General features: G+C 39.2%; 1 protein-coding gene across 7 annotated transcripts in view; it reads left to right on the top strand.

Moving 5' to 3' along the window:
* The first annotated feature begins 2,570 nt into the window (after positions 1 to 2,570).
* Positions 2,571 to 26,492, top strand: part of DTNA (dystrobrevin alpha) — a 357,744-nt gene continuing 333,822 nt past the window's right edge. For 4 of the 7 annotated variants that reach the window (XM_070513231.1, XM_070513228.1, XM_070513217.1 and 1 more), the window contains exon 1: positions 2,592 to 2,824. The gene's annotated coding sequence lies outside the window, so the exon portion shown is untranslated. Of the gene's footprint in view, positions 2,825 to 2,969; positions 3,335 to 26,492 lie in introns of those variants that run through there. The other 3 variants (XM_070513233.1, XM_070513230.1, XM_070513210.1) reach the window with 3 other exon arrangements.

The raw sequence follows: 26,492 nt of genomic DNA, 5'->3' as shown, positions 1-26,492 counted from the left end.
TCCATCTGGTTGTATTGTTTATGAGAAGGACTGGAGGAAGGTATACAGAGCAACATCTTTAGGGTTGACTGATCAGAAAATATAAATGGTATTTCCAAAACAGTGAGTGAAAAACTTCAGTGCTTCTGCATTCACTGTGTAAAAGTCTAGCGAGAATTATTGTATTCTTTTAAAATTAAGCCCACAAAGGTGCCAACCTCTAATTATTATTATGTTCAAGAAAGACTGTACGAAAAGCACTTTGAAAAACCCGGTTTCAAAATATAAACTATTATTATTCCTATGACTTTGCTTTAAATATTGCAAGCATAACTCTTTACTATTCACTTTAATATACCTGTGCCTTTAGTTTTCTATCTATCTCCCTGAATTTCAGTGTTAATTTCTTCTTAAAAAAATATATATATAACATTTATATATATACATTATATATATACATATATATATACACATTATATATATATTCATTATATATATAATGACTATTTGATCCCATTGCCATTTTTATTATCACATTATATTGATAGGTCAATCTATTTCTTCTAGTGGGTCCTATACTTGAATCTACTTTTGAAAAAATCCATTTAAAAAAATCCACTCAATTTTCAAAATTGAGACCATTCAGGGTAACTTCTAGAGGACTAAGGCGTGGTGTCTCTGCCATTAAATTCTTGAAAGCTTGTCAAAAAATAATGTTTGTGGGCTGGCCTGGTGGCCTAGTGGTTAAGTTCAGTGTGGTGTGCTTTGGCGGCCCAGCTTTGCTTCTCAGGTGCAGACCTACACCACTCATCAGTGGCCATGCTGTAGCAGCAACCCACATTAAAAAAAAAATAGAGGAAGATTGGCACAGATGTTAGCTCAGGGCAAATCTTCCTCAAGCAAAAAAAAAAGTAAATTAAGAAAAAATAATATTTGATAACAAGAAAGTTTATGGTTTTCTAAATTTGTTTTCCATGCAGCAAAATTTAGAAAATTTCAGCGTTCACTTGAAAGTTGATCCTCTTTTTCTTCTCCTTTTGTTTTTTTCTCCTCTTCTCTCCCTCTTCTTGTAATTTCTTGATTTCCTTGTATTCTTCCCTTCCCCTCCTCTTTTCACTGCTTACTCTTCTGCTTCTCCTTGATGTAGTCGCTCTCACCTACCATTTCTCTTCTCTTTGGCTTCTTAGGAGGCAGGTTAGCTGCTGAATTTTCTTATATACAACTGAACAAAAGCTACCTGCTCTTTGTGAGAACTTTTACAATATTAAAAAAATCCCCATTTAGTGTTTATGTGAGTATGGTGCATGCATAGGTGAAGGGCAAAGTTAATATATTACCTTGGCCATTGAAACACTGTGGAGGTCAAAGATACATTGAAATATGGGGCACACAGGCAAATGAAATAATTTCAACATGGAACAGAAGTTAAGCAGGTAAAAAGAAAGGGAGTGTCTCTTGTACTTCATGGTAATTCATAACACCAAAAACAATAAAGTTTCATCTCTAGATCATTTAGTATATATTTCCTGTCTCAACAACTAGACATAAACTAATGGAGGATAAGTTCCATGTATTAAATTTCTCTCTATCCTTCAAAACATAGCACAGCTCTTCATATACATCAGCCACTTAAAAAGGGTTTGAGTGAAATATACAAGTCATTATGAAATTGGTGACTACCCCAAAAACATTAACTGTAATTGCTGATATTACCATCCAGAGAGTTTAAACAATGCAAATGAATAGGAATGCACATGTAGATACACAGATATATAACACATACGCACACTCGCAACAAAGCAAAGAAAGAAAATTATATGAAACCATGAAACTGGAGATATATACAAATACACAAGAAAAACTATATGAAAACATATGTATATAGAAAAATAATTAATTTGCAATCTTAGATAGTAGGTAACTTAAAAACAATCAAGAATATGTTATTTTCAGTAACCTAAGGTTCCGGGAATTGATCATAGTGAATAAGCAACCTGTGAGTAGCTGTGCAATTAATATTTATAGTGAGATATTGACTTAGGCGTACTTGGGTAAGTCATGTTATCTGACCTATGCTTCTTGTCTCTGAAGTGACAATACTATTTGCCTTCTCATCCACCTCCTCTGCAAAGATGCTCTGCAAATAAATGAGGTAATGTTTAGGAAATGTTCGCAGCTTGGAAAAGAAACCACTGCATACATCTCAGATATTATTACTATTCCATATTCAAGCCTGGTACATTATTGCCTCTGTTTTAAATTGAAATTGTACTGTTTGAGTCCTTGGGTTCTAACCAAAATCTGGGTCAACATAAAAGGATGATTATTTTTCATTTTAATTCTGAGGCTCTGTTCGGATCCCATGCACGTGTGAGGGCAAACTGTAGGAAATAAACAAAGCACATAAATCAAGCTTTGAAAGAGAAAAATCTCTATCCGGAAGGATTTTTTTTCTTCAATGAAGAGTGTGAACACTGTATTTCCCTGGAGGAATATTTCAGTCCAAGAAGGAGGATAGTGCATGCAGGGTGTGTGTGTGCGTGTGTGTGCGTGTGTGTGTATGTGTGTGTGTGCTGTGCGTGCGCGCCCGCGGAGAGAGGGGCGGGGGAGGCGGATGAGGAGGATGAGATCATAGTTTCAGGATCCTCAGGAAACCCTGGTACTGGCAGCAGCCAGCCTCTGCTGTGCCCACATGACCCACAACTCTGGCAGCGGACCCGGCACTTCCAACATTATTAAATAATAAGAAAGCGGCTCCTACTCCATGCCCAAACCTCCCTACAGACCAATGGACACCTTCTAAGAGTTTGGCGAGTCGGTGACTGAGGCTCCCGTCCATTCCAAGGTGTGTGCAAGGCGTTTTCTTCCTTGACAGCTCCGGAGTGGGGGAGGGCGCGGGGGTGGAGGGGGTCCGCGTGCCGGGCGAGGAGTGGGCGCCGGGCCGGGCTGCTGCGCGCTGCCCCCGGCCGCCCGGTGCCGCGGAGCCAGCCGCGAGGCGGGAGATGCACATGACGCGCAGCCCCAGATGCTCAGGGACCGCAGCCGCCCACGGCGCCGGGGCGCGGGCACCGGAGGCTCTGCTGCCGGAGCAAGGGCAGGCGCCGCGCACCCGGCAAAGTCAAGAGTGGAAGCGGGCGGCGAGCGCCGGCTGGGGCAGGGAATCGCCCCAGCGCCCACTCGCGGGGTTCCCACCTGTGCGCGGGCGCTGGCCGCGGCTAGCGCGAAGCATGTGCCGGGCGCCGCAGCCAGGACTGCGGCGCGGCGCCTCCCCGGGCGGCGGGCGGCGCCTCGGGCCCGCCGAGAGGCGGTAGCGGCTGCTGCAGGATGGCCGGCCCGGGGGCGCGGAGCCGCGCAGGTAAATCTCGGCCGCCCGCCGCGGCCCGGCCGCGCCACAGCTCCCGCGGCCGCCGCTGCGCTGCTCTCGGGCTGGCGATGGCAGCCGGCTCCCTTGCGTCGCGGGTTGAGTTGTTTTTGTTGTCATTGCTGCCCTCTTGGTCGTCCTCTCGCGCCGAGCTGGTGGGAGGTGGCGTGGCCATATCCACTGGGGAGGACACTCAGGTTGGGGAGCAGCCTGGGGGGTACTGCCCAGGAAATCCGCGATGGGTTCCTCTCCAGCCAGCGGCGTCTGCGCGTGTTGCAAGGCACTGCGGTGCCCGGGCGGCTGGCTGAGTGGGAGTGGGCACTTGGCAGTGGGGCGGCGGGGGCGGGTGGGTACGGAGGTGAGTGTCTTAGGCTTTTGTCGCCTGTTGCCCACTTTGGAGTTTTCCGCTGGACACAGGGCGGACGGGAGGTTCGTTCTGGTACCCGGAGTGGGAGGTGGAGAGGTGTCTCTCCAAAGACCAAAGCCAAGGAGAAATAAGGGGTGGCGGCAGCGGTGCCGGGGCTCCGTGGTACCCTGCCTGGGACTTGGTAGTAAAACTTTCCTCTTTGGCAGGCTTGGGGTATGACTTTAAGAAGATAAGTGTAGAACTTGGGGGGAAAATATGGGATAGACACTTGCAGTGAAGTTTACCACCATTAGGTTCATTCTTGCTCTAAAAAATGATGTTTTGAGTTGATGTTTATGTTCAAGTTTTCCTGTTATCTGTTAGGATCAGCTGATATTTATGTGTGTTTGTGGTTCCTTTTGAACATAACAACCTATGTTGTTGAAGTATACAGAGTTATTCATTTCTTTTACAAAAAAAACCCCACTTATTTTGCTTGTTCCAAAAGGTGGAAACTTTAGGGAAAAACCTCAGCTCTCCACATGTTCCAGGCATAGTTCTATGCGCTTTCTCTTTATTCACGCGCTTAATTCTTATGCCACCATGAGAGGTAGGTAATACTATTAACAACCTTTTACAAATGAGGAAATCCAGACAGAGAGGTCAAATAACTTACCCAAGGTGGTACAGTTATTAAATGTTAGAGCCCAGTTGGGCTTTTGGTGTGCTCTTAACCAACAATGTGGGGCAATTAACTCTTTTCCTAATTTTTAATACTATAATTATGGCACATATCCTTTGAGTCGTTTCTTTTTGCCACAATTAACTGTTTCCCGGAACAGTTAAAGATTAAAATTGTATTTATCAGCAAAGTTAAGGTTTTCAGCAGTTAAGATTTATCAGCAAAATAAATTATTATGAAGCAGATGACTGAATCTAAATATTTGTTTGCAGTAAGCTTCCTAAGGTATTAGTCTATTCTTTGCTCAAAGCGTGGCGATGGTTTTCTTCAGAACACCATCTTTCAGAATTTTTGAGCAAATTTAATCATCTTTAATCCAATCACTCTGACAAGAGGTTAGGCAGTTTTAAAAGAACTATGCACTTCTCTTTCAACTATCAGTGATTAAAAGCAGACTATATTTTGAGGATGTTCGTGTATATCATGCCTTTTAGCCAATCGTGTGCACTTTATAAAGTTGTGTAGCAGTGAAGACTAAAATCGAATTTTCTCATCAGTTCTAAGTCAAAATAGTTTAAAAATCTCCACTTGTCTTAAATGAACGATGATGTGAGGAAAGGTCTCAGTGGGATGAACTACGGCTGCGCATATTTAGAGACTTGCTCTTCATTTGAGCTTATCATGGAGCTCTCATAATACTCATTTTCTTGGACAGATGTCTCTCTTAAGTCTTCATCTGTTATTTTTTCAAGTAAATTTAATTGCTGCTTCACATGAGTTTCAAAATTATTTTGACATTCGTAGATTCCTTAATCTTGTCTTTCAGTTTAACTGAATTCAGTATAACTATTTCAAATTCACACTTATTCAACATTGTAAGTGAAAAGAGACTAGAATCCAACTGAACTGCGTAGAAACATGATCTTTGGATATGAAAAAAATTATCCTACTCTTCAGTGGTTAACCTCTTCTACACCCCGAATTATGGCTACATCTTTATTTTGGGGTGCTAGAGTGCAACGCTGTGGTCAGAAAAGTTGCATGCCATCAGGTACAAGTGTTTTTGATACTGAAATTGAATTTTTCAAGTCTATATAAAATGTTGATTGTTATTAAGGCATAAATCCTATGATACATGCAGATATCCTTTCTTAACGGACTCAACTGTTCCCATTTTCTAGCTTCTGTTACTTATTTTAGAGGAAGTATTGCCTTGCTACTTTTACCTCACCTGGTAGATTTGACATGACATTTTTTTCTTTCAAGTCCCATCCCTCCGGTTTTGGGAGAATTGTCCTGTTGCTGCTTCTCGAGAGCCATTCTGTTCCAGGTGCTGGGTGGAGAACTAGGGGTCAAGGGTGAACAGGAAGATGAGATAGCTCAGCCAACACTGGGGGTCAGACATTCGTAAAATAATTATACAAATAAATGTTTATTTACAAATTGAACTAAGTTCTCTGGTAGAAGGAATTCTATAAGAGTGTGTAATTAATGATTCTGGACCAGACACAGAGGTCAGAATAGGATGCTGAGTCAGTCACGTATTTGTGGAGGAAATGACATGTCAGGGGGAGTTTACTAAGTCAAGTGGTCTTCTTAAATGCTTTCATAAATATTTTCTGAATTATTTTGTGAATCAGAGACCTGTGTCTCACTCTGGTTGTCTCTATACTTCTCTATGCACCAGGAGACCTACTATTTCCCCTCATTATTCACCGGTGGACATGGGAGGTTTACAAAACTCCTATCAATACCTTTTAAACACAAAGAGCATGTGCTGCCCATGTCTGGTTATTGTCCTATTTGCAGAGAGTTATTTAAGTTTAATGAAATATAGTCATTTTCTTTCTTTGCCTTGACAACTACATTCAAATTTTAAAAGGTAGCTGTGTGTGTGTGGTACTTGTTAAAGTGGCAGAATGTCTCAGAATAGAAATGTAATTGATTCATCACCCACTCCTTAAGATTCTCTGAAGTGTCCAAGGGAAGAGAAGAGGCCCAGAGTAGGGGAGGTGATATTATGTGTTGAATATCCTGGGGAAATGGGTATTCACAAGATAAAGCAAACATAATAACAGTTAAATTTATTGAATATTTATTGTGTGCTTGACATCATTCTATGGGCTCTGTATACATTAACTTACATATTCCTCACAGTGACCTTATGAGGTCTGCATGTATTACCATTATCACCATTTTATAGAAGGGGACACTGAAGCACAAAGAGAACAATAGTGATGACCACTGTTACACAGGCAAAGGTGAGCCCTGAACTCAAATATTCGGAGTCTAAAGTCCATGCTGTTAACTCTTGATGTGTAACACTTGGTTCATAATTTTACTGGTGCATTCGATTCCCCTCACTATTGAAAATAATACCACCTCTCAACTTGATCTTTTGGTTACTTTTCTCTTAATAAAAATCAGTGAAAAAAAAATAGAACTTCTTTGTATCAATGCTTTCTGCCCCATATTTTATAGGTAAAATATATATAAAGCCATAAGAGTCATACGAATGCCTAGACAAAGACTGGTGACTGCTAGATTATGAGAAATTTCTCATTATGTATTATATATTTTTTTAAATTCAAAAATAGTTATTTGAGCACTGTTTGAAACTCTTGAAATTTTTAATATCAAGAATATGTACTTTAGCATTTCAAATAATTAGGGAAATATCTTTAACAGCTGTAAGTTCTATGGCCATTAATAAACTTAAAATTTTTGTCACTTGTTTCACCTGCCACCAATGTCTTTGTCCAGAGTATACCCTGCGAAGAGGATATAAAGTATAACATAGAAACACCTGTTGAATTCTCTTGGTAAAATTAAAAAGACCTTGTTAATTTTTACATTGAGATCTTTTAGCCTGACTCATAGTGATTATTATGATTTAAAAAACTTTGTAATTTAAAATATTATCTAAATAATGTTAATTTAAAACACGTGGCACGTGTTGTTAGCAAAGTGAAGTACAAATTGGTTAAGTGCGCTAAGGCGTGTAAAGATCTCTGCACAGAGTCAGAAAATGTTAGTCAATGTTTTTCCTCCCTGCAAATGATGGGTAATATACAATTGATATGATTAATGTTGATATTAACCATGGATCACAATTCATACCTAGTGCACATAGACAAATGTGTAACTCTCTTCTTTGAAGCTGTTAGACATGCGTAAGGCAGTGCATACATTTTCTATGACTCGTGTATCCCTATCAAGAATGTGACAGATCATTTCTCTGTGTGCTCAGCTTCATATAAAGCTTGACATCATGGAGTAACTAGTAAACTATTGCTCTAATTTATACGACAAGGAAAGAGAGGCAAGACTTGATTGACTTTGTATGTGTGTGTATATGCGTTATCAGAGTGGAAGATGCCATCAAGTACACCAGTGAATAATTCATTAACTGGAGTTTACAATTTGATACCATAATGCAGAGTCCTACTGCAAATAGTTTTATGTATTTAATGTAAAAATATAAAATATATTACTCGGTTAAAATAGTTTAGGTTATGAAGTCATAACAAACTACTCTAAGTTCTCAGCGACTGAAAAGAACACAGGTTTATTTCTTGCCAATACTATGTGCCCACGTTGGTCAATAAAAGACTCTTTTTTACATCTTCCTCACTCAGGAACCCAGGCTGATAAAGGCCCTGTCATCCAAAACATCCTTATCCTTCATCAGGCACTTGGGAACATGACGAATCACCCACAAGTTCTTAAAGGCTTCTACCAGGAAGCAGCGCTTGCCACTTCCACTCATATTTTATTGGCCAAAGCAAGTCATATGGCCATTCCTACCTTGAAGATGAAAGAGAAGTGCAATACAAACACCTGCCCAAATGGAAGAAAACTGCAATATTAGTGACAGACCTAATGATCACTACAGAAAATTAGCCAGTTCCCCTCAATAGTTTTAGCACGTAAAAATGACATGATTTAATGTAAGAGTAGAATCGCCAACTGCTGGGTTTTAGAACTTCAACCTAGGAAGGTAATTCCTGCATGACACCGCCAGCAAAGAAATTAGGGGCTAACCTTGTGAAATTGATGATACCCCTCTTTTTCAGTGGGGGTCGTATTTAGACAAGGAATGATGATAAGGCTATGGTTTATTTTGCGTGAAGGCATGAGATGGCCTATTTGACAGTAAGCAGAAGCCAAGACCAGTGCTAAGAGCACCCAAGCCTTGTTTTCTGAACAGATTTGATGTGATCAACATGATACAGAAAGCAAAACAGCTATGTGTGTATCTTTATTTTCTTGCCTGCACAAACATAGACAAAAGTATCATATGTGCTATCATGTATTATTGTAAAAAGTAATGGAGATAAACATAAAAATCATATTCTATGTTTATTTTACATTGCCAAACATAACCTGAAAAATTAGAATATGTCCAATCCATATTTTTTAAATTAAACCTTCTATTTTGAGAAAATTGGAGATTCACATGCCATTGTAAGAAATAATACAGAGAGATCTCATGGACCTCTAATAATAATGTCTTAAAACTTAGTTAAAAAAGAAGCCAATTAATTAGAAAATGGGTGAAAGACATGAAGAGACATTTCACCCAGGGAGATACACAAATGGCAGGTAAGCACATGAAAAGACGTTCAACGTCATTAGCCATTAAGGAAATGCAAATTAAAAGGACAATGAGATGTCACTACATACCTATTAGAATATTCATTGCAAGTATATAGAAATTCATTCATTTTTGTGTGTTTATCTTATATCCAGGGACTTTGCTGAACTTACTAGTTCTAAAAGGTTTTTGTAATTTCTTAGAATTGTCTATGTAAACTGTTATGTCATCTGAAAATAAGGGCAGTTTTATTTCCTTCTTTCCAATCTGTATGCCTTTTGTTTTCTTTTCTTGCCATATTGCACTGGCAAGAACTTCCAGTACTACGTTGAATAAGAGTGGTGAGAGCAGACATCTTTACCTTGTTGCTGATCTCCTGGGGAAAGCATTCGGTCTGTCACCATTAAGTATAATATCAGCTGTAAATTTTCTTACACATGTTCTTTATCAAATTGAAGAATTTCACCTCTATTCCAATTTTTTTCTAGTGTTTTTATCATGATTAGATATTAATTTTTGTCAAATACTTTTTTCCCTAAGTGATAGGATCATTTAATTTTCCTTCTTTAACCTGTTAACATGGCAGAGTACACTGATTGATCTTTGAACCAGCTTTGCATCCCTGCGATAAATCCCATTCAGTCATTGTGTATAATTCTCTGCATAATCTATTTGCCAATATTTTATAAAAGATTTTTACATCTATATTCGTGAAAGATAGTGGTCTGTAATTTTCTTTCCTGGTACTGTCTTTGTTATTGGTATCAGAGTAATACTAGCTTCCTAAAATGAACTGGGACATGTTCCCTCCTCTTCTGTTTTCTGAAAGAGATAGTGTAGAATTGGTATTAATTCTTCTTTACATGCTTGGTAGAATTCTCCAGTGAAACCACCTGGATTGGGAGATTTCTTTTTTAGTACATATTTTTTTAGTTATGAGGTCAATTTCTTTAATACTTTTATTAGTTTGCTAGGGCTGCCATAAAAAAATACCACAAACTGGGGGACTTAAACACCAGAAATATATTTTCTTACAGTTCTGAAGGCTGGAAGTCCAAGATCAAGGTGTCAGCAGGTTTGATTTCTTCTGAAGTCTCTCCCCTTGGCTTGCAGATGACTCCTCTCACTGTGTCCTCATGTGGTTTTTCCTCTGTGTGTGCACCATTTGCATCTCTCTGTTTGTCCAAATTCCCTCTCCTTGTAAAGATACCAGTCAGATTGGATTAGGACCCATCCTGACTGTCACATTTTAACTTACTCATCATTTTAAAGGCCCTGTCTCTAAATATGGTCACATTCAGTACTAGGAGTTAGGGCTTCAACATATGAATTTGGGGTCACATAATTCAGTCCATAATAATACTTATTGGCTATTCAGATGATCTCTTTCATATTGTTTGAGTTGTGGTAATTTAAGTTTATTGAGGAATTGGTTTGTTTTATCTAAGATGCCAAATTTGTGTAGAGTTGCTCATAATATTTATTTTTGCTCTTTTAATGTCTGCAGGGTCTCGAGTGATATCCCTTGCTTCATTCTTGATGTTGTTAATTTATGTCTTCTCTCTTCTGTCAGTTTTGCTAGAGGTTTGTCAGTTTTATTGATCTTTAAAAAGCCACATTGTTTGTGTCATTGATTTTCTCCATTATTTTTCTGTTTTTCATTTCATAATTTCTGCTCTTATAATTATTTCCTCCATTCTACTTACTTTGGGTTTATTTTGCTCATCTTTTTCTATATTCTTGAGTGAGAGCTTAGATTACTGGTATTAGCTTTTTCCTCTGTTCTAATATATGTGTTTAGTGCTATAAATTTTTCTCTCAGTACTACCATAGCTGTGTCCCATACGTATGCTATGTTGTATTTCCACTTTAATTCAGTTCGAGTACTTTTCCAAATTTCTTTTGAAATTTCCTCTTTGACCCATGGGTTATTTACAAATGTAGTGGTTGGTTTCCAAGTGTTTGGATATTTTCCTCTTATCTTTCTGTTATTGATTTCTAGTTTGATTCTCTTTTGGTCAGAGAACACACTGTATGATTTAAATTCTTTTAAATTTGTTGAGGTTTACTTTATTACCCTGTAGTGTTGTCTGTCTTGGTATATGTTCCATGAGCACTTGAAAAGATTATGTATTCAGTTTTTTTGTTTTTTTTTTTAAGATTGGCACCTGAGCTAACAACTGTTGCCAATCTTCTCTTTTTTTTTGCTTTTTTTCTCCAAAAAGCCCCCCGGTACACAGTTGTATATTTTAGTTGTGGGTCCTTCTAGTTGTGGCATGTGGGATGCCACCTCAGCGTGGCCTAATGAGCCATGTCTGTGCCCAGGATCCGAACCAGCAGAACCCTGGGCCACTGAAGCAGAGCATGCGAACTTAACCACTCAGCCATGGGGCTAGCCCCTGTATTCAGTTGTTTTGAGGTAAAGTGTTCTATAAATGCTCATTAGATCCTGTTGGTTGATGTTGCTGATGAGTTCTTGTATGTTTTCTAATTTTTTGTCGTTGTGCTATTGATTGTTGAAAGAGTATGTGAAGTCTCCAATTATAATTGTGGATTTGTCTCTTTCTCTTTTCACTTCTGTCAGTTTGACTTTACATATTTTGCAGCTCTGTTGTTTGGTATATACATATTTAGGATTGCTATGTCTTCCTGGTGTATTTATTATTTTATCATTGCATAATATTCCTCTCTATATCCTTACCAGATATATTTATTTGCTCAAAGTATACTGTATCTGATATTTATATAGATACTCCTTTTTTCTTTGATTGATGTTTTCATGCTATTTCTTTTTCCGTCCTTTTACTTTCAACCTGCCTATGTCATTAAATTTATTTGAATTTCTTGTACATGAAGTATAGTTGGGTCATATATTTTAATCCAGTCTGCCAGTCTCTGTCTTTTTTGTTTGTTTTGTTTTGGTGAGGAAGATCGGCCCTGAGCTAATATGTGTTGCCAATCTTCCTCCTTTTGCTTTAGAAAGATTATCCCTGAGCTAACATCTGCGCCAGTCTTCCTCTATTTTGTATGTGGGACACTGCCACAGCATGGCTTGACAGGTGGTGCTAGGTCTGTGCCTGGGATCCAAACCCATGAACCCCAGGCTGCCAAAGCAGAGCATGTGAACTTAACCAGTATGCCACTGGGCTGGCCCCCAATCTCTGTCTTTTAATTGGTGTACTAGACCATTTACATTTACTGTAATTTTTGATATGTTAGGGCTTAGATCTGCCACTTTATTTATTTATTTTTCTCTCCATTTTTGTATTTTTTAGTTTCTCTGGGTTGTTTTCTTTCCCTGCCTTCCTGTCAGTTACTTGAGCATTTATAGAATTCCATGTTTTTGTCTATAGTGTTTTTAAGTATAGATTTGTTCAGAGCTTTTAGTGGTTGCTCTAAGTATTATATCATATATGTATAATTTATCACTGTCTACTGCTGTTGTCATTTTATCAATTCTAGTAAAGTATAGAAAGCTTACCTTCCTCTATATCCCTTTACCCCTCTCCATTTATGGTATAATTGTCTTAAATATTTCATTTACATACATTTAGAAGCATATCAGACAGTGTTAGAATTTTTCCTTCAACTGTCAAATATAATTCAGAAAGCTCAAGAGAAGCAAGAAAGTCCATTGTATTTATCCATATTTTTGCTTACAATGTTTTCTTCTTTCTTGATGTTGCAACATTCCTTCTCTTTTTGTTTCCCTTTTGTTTGAGAGCTTCCTCTAAGCATTCTTTTAGAGCAGACAGGTCTCCTGGTGACAAAACATCTTTGTTTTCCTTCATCTGAGAATGTCTTGATTTCTTCTTCATTCCTGAAGGATAGTTTAACTGGATATAGGATTCTAGGTTGACAGCCCTTTTCTTTTTGCACTTGAAAATGCTGTGCCACTTCCTTATGGCCTCCATGGTTTCTGATGAGACATCTTCTGTCAGTCTAATTAATTTTCTCCTGTAGGTAAAGTGTCATTTCTCTCTTCCTCTTTTCAAGATTTTTTTTTTTTGGTCTTTAGTTTTCATAAATTTGACTGTGCTGTGTCTTGTCCTGGATTTCTTTGGGTTTATTCTGTTGGCATTCAAGTTTACTCAGCTTCTTGGATCTGAAGATTTATGTCTTTTTTCAAATTTGGGAAATTTTCAGCTATTATTTCTTGAAGCACTTTTTCTACTCTGTCCATTTTCTCCTCTCCTTCCAGGTTTCCAAGACATGAATGTTGGGTCTTCTGTTATAGTACCACAGTATATTAGTTTCCTATGGCTGCTGTAACAAATTATCACAAACTTGGTGTTTTATAACACATTTATCCTCTTACAGTTTTGGAGGCCAGAAGTCAGAAATCAGTTTAACTGGGCCAAAGTTAAGGTATTGGCAGGATTGGTTCCTTCTGCAGCCTCCAGGGGACAATACGTTTCCTTGTCTTTTCAAGCTTCTGGAGGCCACCAGTGTTCCTTGACTCACAATCCGGTGTTCACATCACTTCAATCTCTTGCTTTTGTAATCACATCTCCTACTTCCCTTTCTGTAGTCAAATCTCCCTGTGTTTCCCTTTTTTTAAGGAGACTGTGATTATGTTTAGGGCCCACCGGGATCTGTGATATTCTCGCTATCTCAGGATCTTTAATTTAATCACATCTACAAAATTCCTTTTGCCGTGAGGTAACATTTATAACTTCCAGGGATTAAGACCAACCTGAATATCTTTGGGAGCCCTTTCACACACGGGTTTCAGAGGTTCTGTTGTTGTTGCTGTTGTTTTCAGTCTGTTTCTTCTGTTGTTCAGACTAGGTAATTCCAATTGTTCTATCATCCAGCTCACAGATTCTTTCCTCTGTCACTTCCATTCTGTTGTTGAGCCCACCCACTAAATGTTATATTTGGTAATTGATTTGTTTGTTTTTTCGGTTCTAAAATTTCCATTTAGTTCTTTCTTATATGTTCTATTTCTTAGCTGACACTTTCTACTTTTTCATTTATTTCAAGCCTGTTCGTAATTGCTCATTGAAATATTTTTTATTTTGATTTTTGTTGAAAAAGATTAGCCCTGAGCTAACATCTGCCACCAATCCTCCTCTTTTTTTGAAGTAGTTTTTATTATGGCTGCTTTAAAAACTTTGTCAGAGGGCCTTCCCTAGTGCCATAGTGCTTAAGTTCGCATGCTCTGCTTCAGCAGCCCACAGCTTGCCAATTCAGATCCTGGGCCTGGACCTACACACCGCTCATCAAGCCACACTGTGGTGGCATCCCACATAGAAGAACTAGAAGGACTAACAACTAGGATATTCAACTATGTACTGGAACTTTGGGGAGGAAAAACTGTCAGATAATTCTAACATTTCTGTGATCTCATTATTGGCATTTATCTGTTGTCTTTTGTCATTCAGTTTCCGATTTTCCTGGTTCTTTGTATGATGAACCACGTTCAGTTGAAACCTGGCCATTTTCTTATTATGTTACGAGATTCTGTATTTTATTTAAACCTTCTCTTTTAGCTAATTTCCATTAATATCATCCCATTGGGCAAAATGGGCATGGTGCCACCTCTTCATTGCCAGGTGGGGGTAAAAGTGCAGGTTCCTTATTCAGTTTACCTGAGGGAACTCCACTTACTGTGGGGCAGGGGGTGAATTCAGGCTCCTCCCTAGGTCTTCTCTGATACCTCCCTGGCTGAGAATGGTAGGAATGCCTCTTTTCTGTTCCTCATATGGCCTCCACTGACAATATGGGGACAGGGAGTGGGCCTGATTACTGCTGGGCCATGATGACAGTCCTGACTCTCCACTAGGCCTCCCATGACACCACCCAGTGGAGGGGGGAGAGGAGACTTCGTACTGCCAGGTGGGGGTGGAAGTCCAGGCTCCCCACATAGAGTTGATTGACAACCTAGTGGGGGTGGAAGGTGAGGAGTCTCATTACCACCCCGTGGGAATGAAACTCCCAGCTCCCTGGTTGGCCTTCTGTGACATCACCTTGGTCGGGGGGAGGTGAGTTGGGGTGTGTTGTTACAGCCTGGTGAAGGTGAAAGTCTGGGTTCCCTACTCAGCCTTTGGTGGCATGAGGGTGATGAGGCCACAGTTTTTTCTCTTATATGGCTGGAATAAAGCAGTTGTTGTCCCATCGTTCTTTGTTTTGCTCTGTTGATCCTTTCCTGGTCCTTTGGCTAGAGAAAGCATGCTTCTGTTGGCCTCCTTTTTTATATCTGTGCCTGTTGGCATTTCTGGCTTCCAGTTCCTTTGGTTCCATGTCTGGGATGTATAAGGCAATACAAAAAATACAAGGAAGTCACCACCTTGACAGTTTTGGGCCCTGAGGCCCCCTAGCTGGTTTGTCTTTTCTCCAACTTTCAGAGTCTTCGTATGCTTATTTTACATATAACGTATAGGATTTTTAGTTGTATGTAGTAGAAGGAATAAGAAAAAGTACTTCTCCCTCTTCACGGAAGTCCAATCCACGTTTTTTATGCAAGTATAAACTGAAAAATATTACTCAACATTGATTCTCAGAGGATGAATCTCAGGGGATGACTGCTGATCTGATTCTGAATAATAAGCTCTTTGCAGGTCAGTGGGATGAGGGAGTCCCTAGACAAAGATGCAGATAGGATCACAGAACATTCCGTCAGTGCTAAGGTTCAGGGACCACGTGCGACTACTCTTACTCCTTCAAATCAGTGCCTTCTCCTCTCCTGGGAAACCATTGCTGCAGGCTGTAGCAAGGTTGGAACTTCCCCCATTCTTATAGGCTGTCTTTTCTGGCAGGATTCTGGAACTACACCATCCCAGCCCTTACTGTATTCTCTCTAAGTGTTCTTTATTTCCAGGAACGTGATCCATCTGAAATGCAGTTTTAAACCAGAAAGTGTGTAAGAAGATCTTGCTAAGCTAGGAAGAAAATAGTGAACACAAAATCCATGGTTAAATTCTGAGGAGCACCTACAGGCAAGCATTTGTGTTATTTTCTTTTGAGGTAAATTATACATTAAAAATAAATGTATTGGGGCCAGCCCGGTGGCACAGTGGTTAAGTGCGCACGTTCCACTTCAGCAGCCCCGGGTTCGCAGGTTTGGATCCTGGGTGTGGACATGGCACCACTTGGCAAGCCATGCTGTGGTAGGCATCCCAGATATAAAGTGGAGGAAGATGGGCACGGATATTAGCTCAGGGCCAGTCTTCCTCAGCCAAAAGAGGAGAATTGGCAACAGATGTTAGCTCAGGGCTAATCTTCATCAAATAAATAAATAAAAATGTATTGATTTTGTCAGATTGTTTGATCACTACACAGTAGATTAAGTACAAGAGATAGGGCTAAGAATTTTCTGCTTGAAACCAATATTCTGAGGAATAACAGTTGACAAGGAGGTCATCACAAAAAACAACAGTCTAGGGAAATTCTCCCAAAACACAGATCAAGTTGATTGACATTGTAGTTAACCCTGAAGTTCTTGGTGTACTAGAGCAATAGTTCTCAACCTCTGGTCTTCAGACAGGCCCATCATCACAACCGTGGGACTCTTTGTGAAGGCAAATTTCTAAGAAACTCTAGAGATGGAGAGCCCAGCAATCTTGTAACAAGGCCTCCAGGTGATTCAGATGCACGCTAAAGCTGGAAACCATTGTACTAGAGTAACTTCTCCAACCATTGCAGAATACACTAAATTTATGTTTTCCATGATCCTTAACTCATCTGTTTAGGTTTTTGGAAAATTTGTGTATTGTACTTAAAGTTTTGTGTGCTTTAATTATAAATATTTTTTCAAGGAAATATAGTAAAGAAATTAAAAATTTATTACTCAAAATGGTCTCTTTAGTTAAATGCCTTTAATGATTGGCACAATTATTTTATATCCTTAACTCAAATAGGCATAACTGCTCCATATAGGATTTTGTGGTTGAAACCAAAAAATTAAGCCACGCCTACCCCTCTCTGCTTTTGTTCCTCTGCTGCCAAGTCAGACATTAGTGGGTTTTTCTAGCTGTTTTTATGTCCTTTTCTAGAGCTGACATCAGTCATGAAGATGTTTGGAGGCGAGGGTGGGGGCGTCTCTGCATCATTTGAAGAAGATGCATTTTAGGAGAGCTTGTCACACAATATTGTTAGAGACAGATGCATATGCAGATGTCCAGACTCATCATTGTCATTACCCCATCAGCTCTACCACGGGGATTCACTGTCTACTGCACGCTGGCGTTTTTCTCTGCGGTCATGTGAGATTAAAGGAAATCTTGGCTACAAGGCTGTCCTGAGGAAAGAGAAGCTGTGTTTATGAATAGAGATTTTATAATTGGGGTATGGTTACTAACTCCAGGATGGAGTAAGACAAAATCAGTAAGAAGCAAAAGGTTTAAAAAACTGTTTGGGGATTGTAATAAAATATAGATAGATGCAGATTTGAGAAGTAGTCTGTGGCTTCTAGTCCTAAATATGGTTCGGTTTTATTTTATTATAAGGACAATATTTTGTATACTCTTTCAGTTAGCAATACTCTAAACTTAGAGAACATAACAGATTCAAGTTCACTTAATATCCACCACTTTCGGTGGCTAATATTTCAGCTTTTTGACTAGTTATCATATTTTACTATGTGTAAATTTTAAGCCAATTTTTTTAGTTTCTATAAATCATAAATTTCCATTCCATATACCCTTTACTCAAGATACCTTTTTAAAGATGTCTTGTTCTTGAGTAAACGAGAGAAATGCCTTGTCAACAATTTTTCTGCTTTTGATTTAAAATGACACTCACTCTCAGTTCAGAAAAGTATCATTCTCGTATCCTTTCAATATTCCCCACGACCAGTTGTATTATGTTTTTCATCCCTCCTGTTCCCTTTGTGCATTCAGTCTGGCTGTATTTCTCATTTACTCATTTTGCTTGGATGTTTCAATGGCTTTGCCTCTGCAATATTTTGGGGCTGCGACTTTTCCAAACCTTCATTACTCAGTGTTTGTTAAATAACACCATTTGGGCAGGTTGGAGGAACCATCCTTTAAACACATATTTTTAATTGGTGTAGCAGATGTTGTCCCTTACATAGTCCTCCTTTATAAAATAAAGGCCCCCAGTCCTGACAATACTAGTCAGATGTCTTCTTCCTTAAAGTAGTCACTTGGCTGGCATTTTTTAAATGTGGTGATTGAATCATCACCAAAATGCTTAGGTAAGGCTTAAATATGAAGAAAAATGGTTCTTACACAATAAATGGAGGCAAGAAGACGGGGGTTTGGAAAGGTAAGAGGTGCACATTGTGTCTCCTGTGGGCTGTAGTCCAGATTTTCCCCTACAGAGTTAGCTTCTATTTATAAACACAAAATGTGTCAGGTGATTTTTTTTTTCCCTGTGCAGATAAATTCTCCTTCTTCCTTTTCACCCAAACGCTGTGGAAGTAATGTTGACCATTAGGATGTGTACAAAATAATACTTTCTACTAATGCTACTAAACAACTTTTAGGAAGTGATATTTGAGTGAAGTTGGTTTTGAAAATTTGATCAAACTGTGAGTCAATTTCAAAACAGGAAAAGATTTCAGAGCATCTGACTGCTCTTTTTTGTTTTCTTCAATGTCAATGTAGTGCTTTTTTCTTTTTCCCCTTTTTTCTGTTGTTGGTGGGTTTTTTCGTTCTCTTTGGTTTGGTTTTTGTTTTTGTTTGGCTTTATTGGTTTGAGAATTTGTTTTTCTCTTATGCCTTATTTTCTGGGAACATATGACACAACACCTCTAAGTTAAAAGTTCTCTAAATATTTCTAATATTTTAGATATGAGATTGAGACTTGCTTCATATTCATACAGTTTGAATCCTTGTATAGACGATGAAGAAAAACAGCTGAAGTGAGCTCAAAGAAAGTGGTATTCTGTCACCCATCTGCTATGGACTGGTTATAAAGGCACAATAATCCAGTTTATTACTGCCACAGTAGTTTAAGGGAAAAAAAATAGCCCTGTGATTTCACATCAGTGAGCGTGTGGAATATTTTTTGGTTTTGGTTTTAGGGTTGAGGTTGGTGATCAAGGTGACAGAAATCAGTGCCTCACTTTTTTCTTAGCTTTAATCCCTCTGCCCATTGGTGAACAGATGATAATCTATGCCAATTGTCTCTGGTTTTTTTCCTACAAATTTATCTATTCTCTCCGTCTCCTTTGTTGTCCGTGTGTTTGTTTGTTTTGTTTTATTTTTCTCTTAGCTTTCCTCCCTCCATACCCTCAGCCAGCATCTAGCTGAGTTGAATGGTCATGCAAGGAGACTCATTACGAGTGTTGTAAAACTGGAAGCATTTTAGTCCCGAGTTTGTGCTTCTCAAACTCTTACCAATCCCATGTTAAGACCACATATTTTAGTTTTCCCTCCCTTCTGTTCCATCGGTCATTCCACATTATTCACTTGGATTCAGTATTTTATGATATTCTGTGGGAGAACTAGCCTTTGGCTTAATTCATACTCACCATACCTTCTACGTGCCCCTCTGGTTAAATGTGGCCGTGAAAATTGCCATTCATTTGGGGTTTTTTTAGCAGTGTTTCTAAAAAATGTTCAAAGACCACCTGCATCAGAATGATCTTGGATGTTTGTTAAAAGTACAGGTATCAAACCCCATCCTAAACCCACTGAATCAGAATCTCTCTGACTTCAGGATTTGAAGGTTAACACTCATTATGGGGATCTGGACTCAGATCTGCACTTCACAACCCAGGGGAGCTTTTTAAAAATCAGAATGCATGGATCCCATGCCCAAGTTTCTAATGTAAGCAGCCTGGTGGGACTCTAACATGCAGCCTGTTAACAACCAGAAAATGAGCTGTGGAAGTCAGAGGAAAGAGCAAAGGTTGGTGTTGACAGCGAAGCATTACTTCAGTGAATTCATCAAAGTCCAGGGATTGGTCTTCATTTATAAATTCAGAAACCAGATCCTTCTCTCAAGGACATAGTCACATCAACCAAGCTTATAGAGACTGAGCTATAAATAAGAATGCCATTTTTAGACTTATCATTGTCACTAGGACCAGCATGACCAGGACATTCTTACCCTATAGGCAAGAACCTCCATGGGAAGAAAAATTATCATCAGAAGTTGGCTCCCTGAATCTGGAGACAGACTAAGGGGAATTAATCGAATAAAAGTTTTTTCTAGATGAGAAAAGAGAGGCTACATAAGTCGGTCAATGCAACAGAGCAACCAAGAAATAGAGCTGAAATTCCTGGGCTCTGTGACTAAGTTATTCGTGAAAGAAGAAAGAAGCTACTAGATAACTTTAGAGTTGCCTGGGCCTTGCCATCTAAGTAAGCAATCAAGTGAGGGCAGAAGTGCTTCCAGTTGGTGGAGAAGAAAGGAATGGGCAAACCACTGTTGTATGGATAGGATGCTTTCAAGTCGTGATGAATAAGGATGAGCAGCCACTGAGTGGATGAAGAGTGATACCTTGGTCTGACCTTGTGGTTTATTTACTGACCTCTCTATAGTTATGATTAAGTGAGAGATCTACACAATCAGGTTCTGTTCTCAATTTCTTTTTAAAGATGTATCACAGTCATATAGAAATAGCAAGTCATAAATATTAATAAGTAATAATACAAGCATATTTAAATATAGCAGACAAGTTTGCATATATCAGCCTTGTAGGAGTCCCCAAGACCTGAGGCAACTCTGCCCCGGAAAATATGAGTGAAATAGGCTTGAACTTCCACTAACTCCAACTCAAGCATATTTCCTGTTATTTAGGGGGATTTTCATGGAGCTTACGGTTTCCCTGTGTCTCTGTTGTGTTTCTGCATCTGTTGAATGCCTGAGCACCACTCTGAGTTTTGTTTCCTAAGCACAATGAGGTCACCCTGCTGTATTCCACCCTTGATTCTTTATTCCCCAAAGTACCACCAGCTCCAGACTGTATATTTAGCAGACTTTGCTGCAGAATTTGGGCAATGGAGTTAAGTTATAGGACAGAAATATTAGATACACCTTGTATTAAAACTCTCTCAACCATTTCTGAGAAAAGTCATAGTTTGTGTTTTCAGCTTATGTGTCAGCATCTCACCAGGTGAGAAATGGGGTTATTTTTAAGTGTACAGATTAATCTCAAAGTGGCAGATACACCCTAGTAAATCATATTTCTGGCTCTCTGTTTTCACCAGTTTGTCTGCTAGGAACTGTCTATCAGATTCTTAGCTACTATTGAAATGTAACCATTATACTCACAGACAGGAAAAGGAAATGGCTGTCTCATCTTTGAAACAAATGTCTGTCAACAGCAGCCACTGAACACCCCTCAGCACATACAAATGTTCCATCCTCCAGTGTTGAATCCAGCAGACAAATAGCATTGCTGCAGTGCATGGTCTTGGGGCTAATACTTAGAGATCATTTTAAGTCAGAGAACACAAGCCTAACTCCACGTGGTGGTGGTGTCACCATTCACTGAAGGGTCCTTGAGGCAAGTACATGGTCTTCTAGGAGTGGAAGACCTTAGGGCTCTAGGTATGGAAAACATAGTCTATCCTTGAATGGATATCTTTCAAAAACAAAATTAAACTCAAACAACTTTTTGCAATACAAGAGATGACTAGTAACGATGCTTAAATAAACATGGTTCACATCTTGCAGGTTATGCTTTACCTGATTTTGCATATTTAGTGGAAAAAAATAGAAACTTTCTACTGTGATGAAAAGTAACCACTGCTTTGTGGAATACAAATTAGCAAGCCAGCATAGAAGAATGATACCTGTTTTGCATAAGGTGTGACCACTGCTATAATCATGGTGACTGCCGTGAATGAGGGTCACTTCCATGGATCTAATGATTCATGGACGACTTTAAAGTTGCTTGGTATTGGTGACAAAAGTAATAGCCACACTGTTTTAGGTTGTCATGCCTTTGCACAAAACATAGCTTTTAGAGCTCAGTTATTTTCCAGAAGTCTTTGCCCCATTTCTCTTATAACTGCCAAGGTGTATATTATTGTGGGCTAGATCTGTTATGCTAATCTCCATGTGCATGACCCCAGAAAACCCTGGTTGACATTGATGCAAATTCATAAGATAAACACAAAACTTAACAGCAAATATATGCTAATCGTAAATTTGACATAGAATTGCTGCAAAACTTAATAGCTTATATGGTCAAAACATGTGTCAGTCTTTACTAGTGACAGACTAAGAGAAAAATATGGCATATCTCAGATGCAAAAATAGTATTTTAATGCTAACATCATTTTCTTAGCAGTACATGAAATGTTACTCTGGCTCTGCCAGATGCTGAGCTGACAACTGAATGATTTGCTCTAAGTTCTCATTAGAGAAGACATCAGTCTATTGCAAAGTGACATCCCAGCCACCTAGGTAACTCAGTGCGGGACTGGAGGAAGATGGAGGCATCCACTCAGCAGTGTCTAGCTGAAGGCTGGACCACACAGAGCAGGTGGAGAAACACTACTCCCTTGTCCTTAAGGAGCTTATATTCTACTTGGGAGATGCTATTAAGAAGAGAAACAATTAATGAAACATGACATAAAGAAAGGTAAAATTGCTTTGTTGTATGAAATTTGAGAAAATATGAAAAATTCCAAGAAGGAGGAACGCTATTGGGAGGTATGTGACAATGTCTCAGTAGCTTTCTTGGATTAGAGATCAACAAGCCCATGAACAAGTGGGTATCACTATTAACTATGGCCTACGACCCACCCCAAATCCCTGCAATAAAACCTACACAGGACTCCCAAGTCCCTAGACTCATGTGCAGTGAAACAGCAGGCCACGTAGCAGTACAAAGGTAGTAGACATCCATTCTGGAGTCCCCTGCAAGATTTCATGCATTGTGCTTACCTTTTCTCTGGAAAGGAAATAGTAAAGAGGAAGGAGAGTAATATTTTGAAATAATGTGTGCAGTGAAATGCATCTTGCAAAGCAATTTTCCCACACGGTATCTCATTTCTTCCTCACAACATTCCTGTGAATTAGTGGTTCCTTACTCCTTTACACGCAGAACTATGATCTGTCGAAGATCACACAGCTAGTAAACGGCCGAGCAGGAACTTGAGTCCTACCTGGGTGCTCCCAAATTCTGAGATCCTTGCCCACACCACAGTGTTTGAGTTATGACTCCTCACATGAGAGATTCTCCTGCCCGTAGGGAACTGGGGGAATGGAACAGAAAAAGTAAAATCTGGCCCATATTATGCATATTCTAGTTGGTCAGAATTTTCTCCACAGTGTGTATTTAAGGACTTTAAAGTTTGCTCTCAGCTCTCAAAGATTTTATTAGGATGAAGGATCAATTTCTATTTTTAAGAAAATCTGTGATCATATGATCTTTGTGCTAATCCCACATCAACTCAGAGAGGAGTTTGGGACCCAGGATAGATACATATGTATATAGCGATGGTTCAAGCTTTTAGCATGCATTAGAATCATCTGAAGGGCTTTTGAAAACACAGATTGCTGGGCCCCACTCCCAGAGTTTCTGATTTAGTAGTTCTGGGGTGGGGACCAAGAATTTGCATTTCTAACAAGTTCCCAGGTGATGCTGAGGCTGCTCAGCCAGGGACCACGATTTTGAGAGCTATCAACCTGACATGTAAGGTCCATGCGAATTACACTGATTTTATTAAAAAGTAAATCATTTAAACATAATATCTAAGTCACTCTTAAAGAAGAAATGGGGTAGTGATGTGTGGCCAAAGAGGGTATTTTGTAGCCCATGAAATTCACTGTGTGATTGATATTGTGAAGTGTGGGGGCTGGGAGGGTGGCAGTGGTGTTCATGGGTCGATTATGCTAGAATATATACTTATACACTTTTGGGTGTTTTTTTTTAACAATTCTTCTATTAGCGTAGACTCCCTTCCCCTTCCCCGATGCCTTTTTAAATTATTGCTCAAAATACCCCAAAACAGCTGGCTCAACTCACTCTACCTGCTTCTACCCTGAGTTCAGCTCTAAATAATCCATTCCGAATGGGATTTTTCCACTTACATTGTCAGCAGGTTCACTGGCTTTGATCACCTTGTTAGATGGCAAACTCCATGAAGAAAAGACTCTCTGTGTTTGACTGTCGGTTGGCTAAGTTTCTAGTTGTTGTTCAGGAAATCTGGGTTATTGTGCTCCTCCAGCTTCAACCTCCTACACAGACCTTTCCTTGAAAAAAACACTGCAATGCAAAAGGATGTTAATTCCTCAATGAGTTATTTAAAAGTTATTTGCTCACACATGCACATAGACACAACAAAACCATTTGTCAAAGTGTCTTACTATTCTGTAGTCATAGTTGTATGTGTGAAGTAAGCCTTGTCTTCAATTATATCCTGTTTACTATAATAGGCTAAATGTGTGTCGCCTTTGTTCTCTATTATTGTGTTTTAATAGGATAGTGCTGTGCTATGCTTCCACTTTTCCTGAGAAAGTGTTCCAAAGCACTGTACATTTGTTTGATGTGTCCTGTTTCCAGAGATTAAAGTTTCGTATCATCAACAAACGCTGTCCTAAAACCACCTTAGTAACCTGACCAAAGGGAAAGACCACTTTTTTCTTCTAACCACATCCCAGTGATAATCTTTTTTCTTCTTCTTTAGAACTCAACTCTTATCCTCTACCTCTGGCTTAGCATCATGATGTGCTTGTAGAATGTGAAAACTGGAAGGAAGGATAATTACATCTAGCCCCATCCTTTCCTTGAAGAGAGGAGCTGAAGTGAACTTCCCAAGGCCACATGCTACATTAGTCACCCAGGCAATGACTAAAGGCCAAGATGGGTTAGTCTTTTAGCCAATCTCTTTCTGCTACCGTATCTGAAGTTTTAGCTTATGTAATGGAATTTAGCCGTGTCCATGACTGTTGGACATCATTAACCAAAGCAGCTGCTATTGCTCAGTAAATTGTTGAAACTTCTCCTATTGAAGCTACTCCGAGTTGCTATAATTCTCTTAAATTCCTTCATTTTAAAAAATACTTTTTATTCTGGGATAATTATAGGTTCACATGCAGTTGCAAGAAATAATACAGAGATCCTATGTACCTTTCACCCAGGTCCCCCAATGATAAGATCTTGTAAAACTGTAGTGCAATATGAGAACCAGGAAATTCACATTGGTATGATCCACTGGTCTTATTCAGATTTCCTAAATTTTATGTGTGTGGATTTGTGCAAACACCACTACGGTCAAAATAGAGAACATAAAACAGTATGGAGATTCCTCAAAAAATTAAGAATAGAACTACCATATGATCCAGCTATTCCACTGCTGGGTATTTATCCAAAGAATATGAAAACCCAAATGTGTAAAGATACGTGCACCCATATGTTCACTGCAGAATTATTCACAACAGCCAAGACTTGGAAACAGCCTAAGGGCCCATCAAGGGACAAATGGATAAACAAGATGTGGTATACATACACAATGGAATACTATTCAGCTATTAAAAAAAGATGAAATCTTGCCATTTGCAACAACATGGATTCACCTTGAGGGTATTATGCTAAATGAAATAAGTCAGACGGAGAAAGTCAAATACTGTAAGATCTCACTCATAAATAGAAGATAAAAACATTAACAAACAAACACATAAAGCCAGAGATTAGATTGGTGGTTACCAGAGGGGAGGGGGGAGAGAGGAGGGCAAAAGGGATGACTGGGCACATGTGTATGATGATGGATGGTAATTAGTCTTTGGGTGTTAAATGTGATGTAATTTACACAGAAACTGAAATATAATGATGTACACTTGAAATTTATCTAATATTATAAACCGATGTTACCGCAATAAAAAAAATAGTGAAAAAAGAATAGAGAACAGTTCCATCACCACAGGGATAGTGCTGCCCTTATATAACTACACCTACTTCTCTTTCCCCCTCCCTCTCTCTGCCTCCTTCCCAACTCTTGGTAACCACTAATCTGTTCTCCATCTCTATAATTTTGTCATTTCAAAAATGTCATATAAATGGAATTGCACTATATGTAACTTTTTTTTTCCTGAGGAAGATTAGCCCTGAGCTAACATCTGCCACCAATCCTCCTCTTTTTGCTGAGGAAGATTGGCTCTGAGCTAACATCCGTGCCCATCTTCCTCTACTTTATATGTGGGATGCCTGCCACAGCATGACTTGATGAGCGGTGCATGGATCCACGCCTGGGATCTGAACTGGCGAACCCCAGGCTGCCAAAGTAGAGTGAGCAAACTTAACCACTATGTCACTGGTCCAGCCCCTATATGTAACCTTTTATGGTTGTTTAAAGAATTCAGCATAATCTCCTTGAGATCCATCCACGTTGTTGCTTGTATCCATAATTGGTTCTTTTTTTTTTTGCTGAGTAGTACTCCATGGCACGGATGTACCACTGTTTGTTTAACCATTCACCTGTTGAAGAACATCTGGGATTTTTTCAGTTTTCGGCTATTGCAAATGTATATGCCATGAACATTCATGTATAGGTTTGAGTGTAAACTTTTCATTTCTCTTGGATAAATGCCCAAGAGTGCAATTGCTGGATGTTTAGTTTTATAGGAAACCACCAAATTATTTTCTAGAGTGGATTTTTAC

This window comes from Equus asinus, chromosome 7 (assembly GCF_041296235.1).
Source record: "Equus asinus isolate D_3611 breed Donkey chromosome 7, EquAss-T2T_v2, whole genome shotgun sequence".
NCBI lineage: Eukaryota > Metazoa > Chordata > Mammalia > Perissodactyla > Equidae > Equus > Equus asinus.
The sequence above is the reverse complement of the archived record's forward strand: the minus strand, read 5'-3'. Positions and strand labels throughout refer to the sequence as shown.